Below are 9,572 nucleotides of genomic sequence, written 5' to 3' on the forward strand. Positions count from 1 at the left end.
TCTCTAGCAGCAGTGTGAGCGCTGGGTGCTATGTTTGTCTGACCACACATAAGGAGAGGAGGTGAGAGGGAGAAGGGTGGGTGGGGGGGTGGGGTGTCAAGGGGGGCAAACCGCGGAGAAACAAGCCTCCATGCACAGTATGTGGAAACTCTTGGGTTGTCGTCTGTGGTTTCTCCTTAAAATTTGTTTTGTGAGTGTGTGTGTGTGTGTGTGTGTGTGTGTGTGTGTGTGTGTGTGTGTGTGTGTGTGTGTGTGTGTGTGTGTGTGTGTGTGTGTGTGTGTGTGTGTGTGTGTGTGTGTGTGTGTGTGTGTGTCAGCTGACTACAAATCTGGTCAAACTTAAAATATCCTATCAGAGACAAAGTGCTGTTCCTCTCTGGTGTTTCGTTTTATGCTAAATGTAAAATAAATAGTTTCTCTGTTTTCATTTAAACAATGACTGTAGAAGTGAAAGGAGGCCTTCTGGTTAATTTATCAACAGTACACGCAACAACAACATGTATTATCACAACTTCTAATGGAAATAACTGCTTAAATAAGAAACATCATGACATAAATACATTTAGAACAAATTTACTTGTATACTTATTTTAAACTCAGATTTCTTAACTCATCATATATAAAGTTTGGTTAGTTTAGGGACCAGTTGTATATTAGCTGTGTAGAAATAAAAAGGTTCGCATCTTTCATGTTGATTCTGTGGCTCGGCGTTGAGCTAAACTACATCCCTACGTCATCTGACATTTAAAATGTGTTCCTGATTTCACAAACAAATGAAGCAGCAGGGCTGGCATCATTTAAACCTGTAGCACAGGAGTGTAACTATAGGCCCACTGTCACAGTCAGACATGTGGGGATCTGAATAGAGGATATGTGGACATTAAAATACAGCAGCAGCATGAGAAAACAACAGACAACAGTTTCTGTATCAGTGGTGATCCTCATCTGAATGTGAATCTGTGTGTGTGTGTGTGTGTGTGTGTGTGTGTGTGTGTGTGTGTGTGTGTGTGTGTGTGCGCGTGTGTGTCACAGTGAGGTGGTGGCTGTCATCCTGTTTAGAATCTACGAACAGACATTTGTGGATTTATCGTTTTAAATATTTATCTCTAACCATGAAGCTGGTTCACGCAGATTATAATTCACAATGTCGCCCTGGCAAAGAAGCAAAGGAGGGGCAGAGATTTGGGATTACGTAAAGGGTTCTGTTTATATGGAGAGAGAGAGAGAGAGAGAGAGAGAGAGAGAGAGAGAGAGAGAGAGAGAGAGAGAGAGAGAGAGAGAGAGAGAGAGAGAGAGAGAGAGAGAGAGAGAGAGAAAGGAGGAGAGAAGGGAGACACAGATCAGGACAAGGGCGACAGGACCTTGGCCGCAACCAGTTGAATCAACAGCTTCTTTCCTCTGGCGAGGATGAGCTCGATCTGTTCAAACCTAATACCAGAGACATGCTGTCACGCACACACGCACGCACGCACACACACACACACACACACACACACACACACACACACACACACACACACACACACACACACACACACACACACACACACACACACATATCCCGAATTTTCACCGCCTTCCCCTACTCCAGTCTCCCTCCCTCTCCTTTTCTGTCTCTTCATGACATTTGCACATTTGCCATGTCACCCAGTGGAGTGAGTGCATTAACTGAGCCTGGAGGGGCACAAAGTTGGGGGGGCAGGGACAACAATGACATAGCTTCAGTGTATGACAACAACATCAACACATGTTTGCCCGTAGGACTGCTCTCCGCTGCAGCACAGAGCATCCTAGCCTCAGAGAGACAGTCATCGCCTTCTTCAGTGAGGTTATACTTGCTGCCGTTTGTTTACTTGTTTGTTTGTCTGTTAACAGGCTTACACAAAAAATGATTATGGTTAAAAAATGGTTCCTTCAGGATTCTTTCACTTGTGAGATAGAAGAATTTACAGGATGCTTTATTTTAACTTAGTGACTTACATCTACGGTGAAGATCACCGCTGACATCACTATTAGAGACCCCACACTTAAAATTCTGTATCCAAGGAATACTCCAGATCAGTTTACATTCATGTGGATCGAGGACAATTCACTACTGTGACAGAACAAATGTTAAAGAGAGATTTTTTGAATGTGATCGTTTTCAGATGCCTTAGATATGCAGGTTTGGACAGCTGGTCTGACAAAACAAGAAAACACGTTTGGCTCTGGGAACGAGTGATGGCAGACCAGGAGTTCAGTTTGATGTTAACCCTATATTTTCACATATGCTCTGATTAACTAGACTGATGTTTTATCGATGATTAAATCATCATAACTTTCATTGTTAGTCATCAGTTTGGAAGGAAGGGCTCAGAATCCATGGTAACAATGGCTCCTGCCTGGTTTGTTTGTTCTCAGATTGTTTCTGCTGCCCCCAAGTGGTAAACTAAGAAAACTACTGGGTGTAAGGATATTTCTTGTCATTTTACTTGTTCAGATCAAATTTTCTATCTTTGCAGTTTAGATTTATGACTCCAAGTGATCTGTATCTAAATCAGAATGTATCCTCTGAAACAGACACATCAGGGCCACGTCCATCCATCCATCCATCCATCCATCCATCCATCCATCCATCCATCTATTATCTTGTCCACAGCCCCTTTTCTCCCTTCTGGGTCTGCATCTGCTGCAGCCTATTCCCACTGGCTACGGGCAAAAAGCAGGCTACACCCTGGGTAAGATGCCAGGTCATCAAGGGGCACAAAAAACAAACAATGTCAAATTTTTGAGGCATGTCATGTCACTAAAACAGAAACGCATGCATTAGGAGTGAATATATAGTAAACACTTTGTCAGGTGTTGGGCAGATTGTGAACAGCTGACAGTCTGCATTGTTGTTGTCTGTTTCCACCACAGTAGTTCTGTTTTACGTGGTCAGCTGATGACGACACTCAGAACATGAATATACATAAAAAAAAGATAGATAGATAGATAGATAGATAGATAGATAGATAGATAGATAGATAGATAGATAGATAGATAGATAGATAGATAGATAGATAGATAGATAGATAGATAGATAGATAGATAGATAGATAGATAGATAGATAGATAGATAGATAGATAGATAGATAGATAGATAGATAGATAGATAGATAGATAGATAGATAGATAGATAGATACTTTAATAATCCCGGAGGAAATTCATGCAGTACAGAAAAGAATCTGGTTTGAGTCGCTTCAGCCTAGTCATGTGATCAGGACTGATTTATCAGTGGCCTAAAGGACGGCTTTTAATACCCAGCCCTTCACTCACATTTCAGCACAGAGGTTGACGCCTTGAGATGAGGGGTTGAAAAAGCTCCAAAGGAATGTGATGCATGAATTCTGTCTGGATCAGACACAGAGAGAGAGACAGCGATCGCTCACTGTCAGTCTGTCACTCTCTGTCTCCACTTCGACACGACAGGGTCAAACATACAGAGCCAAGATAGTCCTGGTGCTGTTTCACAACAGCTTCAGTCACTCTTACGTTTCAGCCGGTAGCACGGCCTCTTCAGCCGGCTCTCATCTGTGTCTGTGCTCATGATGGCTCAGGACAGGAAGAATGGAGCGCTGCTGGTTCTGCTCCCACATTGACAGCTTCGTACAACCTGGAGTAACTGTGTTCACAGACATCAGTTTACCACGTGTTCCTGAACCAGCAGGAATATACATATGTTCTTCATGGTCATGCCTGTTCTGATTTAAATAATTCACATGGATTCATTTATTTGCAAAAATGTTTTATTTCCTAATTTCCTGACTCCCTGCCACAGGATTAAACGTAACGTAATAGTAACCGCTGGCAGTCTGTGGTTTGCATCTGCGGTCATCTTTTTAATTCTACTCCCTGAGATTGTCAAGAACACATCCAGACATTAAGACAGCCAATGAAACAAGTTCACTGCTCTGGATGTAACACCAGCTTGACTGTATTAGGAAGCAGCCCTGTCAGCCCTGCGTGTGTGTGTGTGTGTGTGTGTGTGTGTGTGTGTGTGTGTGTGTGTGTGTGTGTGTGTGTGTGTGTGTGTGCGTGTGTGTTTATGTGTGTTAATTCAAAAGCCTGAATTAATCAGAGTGTTTAGAAGCTGCTAATCCTGGCCAGTAATGGAACAAAGACACCTCGGGCCCCTGGCTTCTATTTTTGCCTCCAGCATCCTCAGAACTTCAAGCATGCGTCGTCTCAAACTCCAGTTGAGGCAGCTAACACCTCATTACCATTCTGTGAAGCAGTTAGCATATCTGGGGAAGCACTGAGCAACAGGAGGACAAAGTATGGCTGCACAGGAAGTTCAAGCTTCAAACTTTTGTAGGTAGTTTGCTTTTTAGTGTAGAAGAGCCTTTGGAAGGCCGTCATTGAAAGACTTCTTGATTACTGGAGCAATAGTTTTGTCTGTGTCCAGATTTAGGATAAACGGTTATGTTGGGGTTCAATTGGAAAACATTGTTAGATACAAGATTACTAGATGGAATAGCAACAAATCAGTGAAGCTGGAAGTTCAAATGAACTTCCTATGAGGATTTTCAAACCATCTGGAGAAAGAAAAGATTTCAGAACCATGTGGTTGTAGCTTGATGTGAACACTGACCACAAACTGTTCATTCATGACTGTTTGTGTGTCTGATCTGTAATTATTGGTCATTCTACATAGAAAAAAAAGTCAGACAACCCTATGGTTTGTATGTGGCAGAAGTGCATTTTTTCTTAGACAAAAACAAAAAAAAAGCAACCACTAAAGTTGGTTCTTGCAAAGCCAATCTAAAGTTCAAATGTCTTATGATGCAGCACCAGAAACAACCACTAGGAGCTGCTCCAAAAACATTCATGTCTGCAGAACACAAGTCTTTCTCCAGGTCAGTATGTTCTTCTATTTTAGTGTAAGACAAATGATCCCTCGTGGTTCTAAAAGATGCACATAATTGAGGGTGTTTCCTTGACTGGCACCTGTTTGAACTCTGTTCAGGATCCATTCAGGCTCCCTGCTGTTGCACTGAAGTGCATCTGCCACAACATGTAAAATGGTTCTGGTGAAGAAGCTATGGTATGCACGTACTGACCCAATCAGGAAAGGTGCAGAAAAGCAAAGCATGAATATCATCGATGCAGTTGTGACACACATGTGACATACAGAACTGTTTAGTTGAACTGGTGCTAAAATTACATCAAAATGTTGCTAGACCCAGACGCGGAGCAGCAACAGATAAAACCCAGTCTGGATCTTTTAACCCGGCAGATTTAAGCTGCATGATTCAACTCTTGATTCATAGTCACGAAGCTGGGGTGAGAGAGGCAAATAATTTGGGGGAGTGGGGTGGGGTGGGGGGGGGTGAAAGAATCCCGTCTCCTGTGAGACCCCTCACTGCCTCCTGTGGAGTTGACCCTGGCCACCATAAATCATCATTAGTTCTTTGGGTCACTAAGAATGACCGATGAGGCAGGGCGGATCTTTTTTAAACACATTGTATTCACAGACGCGTTGGCCTGCTTAACAGAAATATGACGCCTCCAGTAGCAGGAAGGACCAACAAAGAAGGTGCAGATAAACTAAGATGAACGTAAATAGACTGGAACCGGGTCAAGTCACGGCAAGCCTGGAGAAAAAGTTGTCACGTCATCACCAATGCTTTCCTGCGGTTACTGTTTGCAAACAAGAGAGCAGCAGCGATGGAAGAATGCAACTTCATACATACTGCACTATATTTATCGAACAAATAAATATACAGAAAATTTTCTGAGCAACATGAAAATGATGCCGTATAATCGAGAAACATAGATTTTAAATTAGATTAAAAATGAATTGTTTCCATTATGAAAATTACTGGGTATTACTGAGACAAAAGACTTTTGACCTGTTTAGCCAGACGTGTTTAAATTATTTTTTTATTTATGTTTATCTGTACTGTAGGTTTGTACCATCCTGTTCTTTCTGGAACATGATCTAAAACCAAAACACAGAATGTGGTTTTACTGCACATGATGGAACAGAGAAACCAGGTCTGTTTTCTCCATACATCTACATGTGGCTGTCACTGCTGGTGGTCACGTTCCCATGCTCCTCTCTATCCACAGAAGGACACACAGACTCACACACACACACACACACACACACACACACACACACACACACACACACACACACACACACACACACACACACACACACACACACACACACACACACACACACACACACACACACACACACACACACACACAGAGTGAATCCTAGGGGAGCTATTCAAAGATCCAAAATAACATAAAACCACTAAAATATAGGTTCTTATTTTTTTCTCGGCTCTAAATAGTCAGGATTCTTCTTACAAAAACTGAAGACGTCCTCACTAACCCTCAAATCAGCAGAGATTTCTAGAAAAAAAGGACAAATCCCAACTCAGTGATGTTAAGGGATGCCTTATGACATCTATTAAAATATGACAGCCATAGTCTCCTGCATCCACATCCATCAAGTGACTAAGCTTAAGATTTACTTTATAAAACCAAAGATATTCAAATGCCTCACTAAACATTACAAACATCACCAAACAAAAAGAAAATATTCTACCCTTTAACAAAGAGACCAACACAAATTCATGAGTCCTTGAGGTAAAAGCAGTAAGTAAGTAAGTAAGTGTGTGTGTGTGTGTGTGTGTGTGTGTGTGTGTGTGTGTGTGTGTGTGTGTGTGTGTGTGTGTGTGTGTGTGTGTGTGTGTGTGTGTGTGTGTGTGTGTGTGTGTGTGTGTTTAAGACAGGCCTGAAAACAGCACCTAGAGGCCAGTGGGCACACCTGCACTGAGCGTAGACACACCAGCAGCCCCAGCAGCTGGTTAAACAACACACACACAAAAAGCCTCCAGCCTCTTATTTATAACTTCACCCACTCAGCAGAGAGGACACGGCCACACAGACAGACAGCAACAGCTGGCTGCCAGATCACACGGGAGGAACACTGAGTGGTAGGTGTGGAATAACAGAACAGCTACATTTTTTCCCATTATTGATTAGCGATCAATAATTTATCATTTACTTACAATATTAAACCTAAAAGAATTATCCACCATGCGTTTCTAAAGTCCAAAGAGAGTTCAACATCCACATATGTTGTGTTTCAACAGCACAAAGAAGAAACACACTAATCTATCGTCAATATGAACAAATGAAGTTTGTCACCAGAAAACTCATGAGGATCCAAAACTAATATTAAAAATGATACTTGATACAGTAATAAGATATGGTATAAATAAACAGATCTCCATAAACAACACAAAATATGTACAGTACAACAATCCAATAATTAAAACATAACCTGCATTAAAAATGCAGGTAAATGGCTTTTTAATTTTAATTTTTTTTTACAAATGTCTTAATTAAAAAGAAAACTGTCTGAAGGAAGTAAAACCTGGTGTCACCATGAAAATTAGCCCTTTGAAGAGGAGTCATGTTTTCAATCATGCTAATTCTGACTGACACTGGAAGACATGCTTTGCAAGTGTGTGTGCGTGTCTATGTGTGTGTGTGTGTGTCATCACATCATCACTCTTACTGTAAACTACCGCCTGCAGAGAGAACTCTTGAGTAGATTATCACCTCCTACTTGGCTTCTGATTAAATCTAATCTGTATGGATTCATTGATTCTCCTGATATCAATTCCATGGGGGTGAAAGAATTTGTTTGAAAATGAGTCACAGATCAGACATCTGTAAACAGATTTATAGATGATGTGGTGAAGTTTGATCAATTATGACTGTTTGGATTAGAATCACAGTAAAGATCAACTGAGACTAAAGTTCATGCAGCAGCTCTCATAATTGTCTTTCATGTATTCACACCTTCCTCTGACATCGCCAGCAATCACACACACTATAGTCCACAGCACCGGGTCTACACCTCATAAAGAGCGGAAACGTGCAACAATCCACTAAACTGTAATGTGGAAAATAAAACTGAAATAAAATGTTTTCAAAAAGTTTAAACTTAAACTGTTTCCGTGGTCAAACCTGACACCATCACAAGTTAAATCGATTTGGTCAAATCAAATTCTCATCAGCGTCATCCTCATTTCAAACCTCGCTCCTCGTGGGTTCCTGCTCCGCCTGAGTGGGTCGGTGTGCTCCCGTGGATTTGTGCAGGGTCTCCCTCCGAGCCCAGCGGTTCAGGTCGGAGACACAAAGTTCTCCTGGAGCCCTGGAGTCTCCGGTCCGAGCGCCCAGCAGCGGGAGCGCGCAGCGGGAATGCGCGCTGATTGAGCGGAAAGGAATAGGTGGCAGATGTAGAAACACATTTCTGGGATGCTGAGCTTCACATGTCTGCATGACAGCAACCTGAGATCATTTACCTCACGTGGAGGATCAATCACTAAGACTACATTTAACGTTGGTGCCAATAAAAAAATAAAATCACTACATAAAATCACCAAGGATCACCCGAGGACCCTGGCTCTGTTTAAATAAAAATTATTAACAATAACAGTACCACATTACCACAAAATTAACATGAAATTCTTAAAGCATTTAATGAAAACAATGTATTTACAAGCAGAAACCTTTATTTACTTTAGTCAACTGGAGCACATCAGTTTGAATGTTTAATGCGTAACTGCTTGAGAAATAAAATAAATTTACATGCGCATTAATTGATAAAGATGAGATGAAAAGAAGCAGCAACATCACCCCCCCCCCCCCCAAAAAAACCAAACAAACCTCTGGTCAGATTTCACAAACTTTAAATTTCCTAATTCATTCAATCTGACGACTGACAATGCAATGTGTTACTGCAAGGACACACACACACACACACACACACACACACACACACAAACACACACACACATGTTTACATCACTGCTTCCTTTCTCGTGGGAACGATGAAGAGCCGTTTATTATGGTGCAGCACTGAGGGGCTCAGAGGAAGTTCCTTTAGGAACAGTTTCATCACTTCAAGAGAATTTGAGAAATGGGGGCAATGAAAACAATTATCAACACATCAGTACAGTGATTGGTAAGTCTAGTCTTACGGTTTGATGAAACAACTGTAATGACAAAATGCATCTTATATTTATGTTTATAAGGTTATGTGCAGAGTTTACTATAATACTGTGTCTTTTCCTTCTGACACACTCCTCTGGATGACATGGTAATTCATCTAAACTGCGAGATAAAGGATGTTACTGCTGTGAATGTGATTTAAAGCGTCATTAAAGTTAAACAAAATCTTTTTTCTCTTGTATCACATCCCCTTAAAATATGTACAATACCGACAATATAGTTTTAGCGTGAAAATATTAGATTAAATATTTGCATGGTTGATCCATTTATTCATTATGATCTGAATAAAGTTTCTATATCCAACTGCAAGAACTACTGTTTTGTTTTTTTTTTGTTTTTTTAAATTTCTTATGGGAAACATTCCCTTCACAACAGAGTTGAAAACTAATTTCCTGTTTAGGTCAGAGGTCGCTGTGACAGCAGAAGGCATTCGTTTGTCAGTGTAAGCTGAGATATTTATTTTACTCCATATGTAGTGCAGAACAATCTATAAAGAGAGGACGGG

The sequence above is a fragment of the Antennarius striatus genome, chromosome 2 (assembly GCF_040054535.1).
Source record: "Antennarius striatus isolate MH-2024 chromosome 2, ASM4005453v1, whole genome shotgun sequence".
In the NCBI taxonomy this organism is placed as follows: Eukaryota; Metazoa; Chordata; class Actinopteri; order Lophiiformes; family Antennariidae; genus Antennarius; species Antennarius striatus.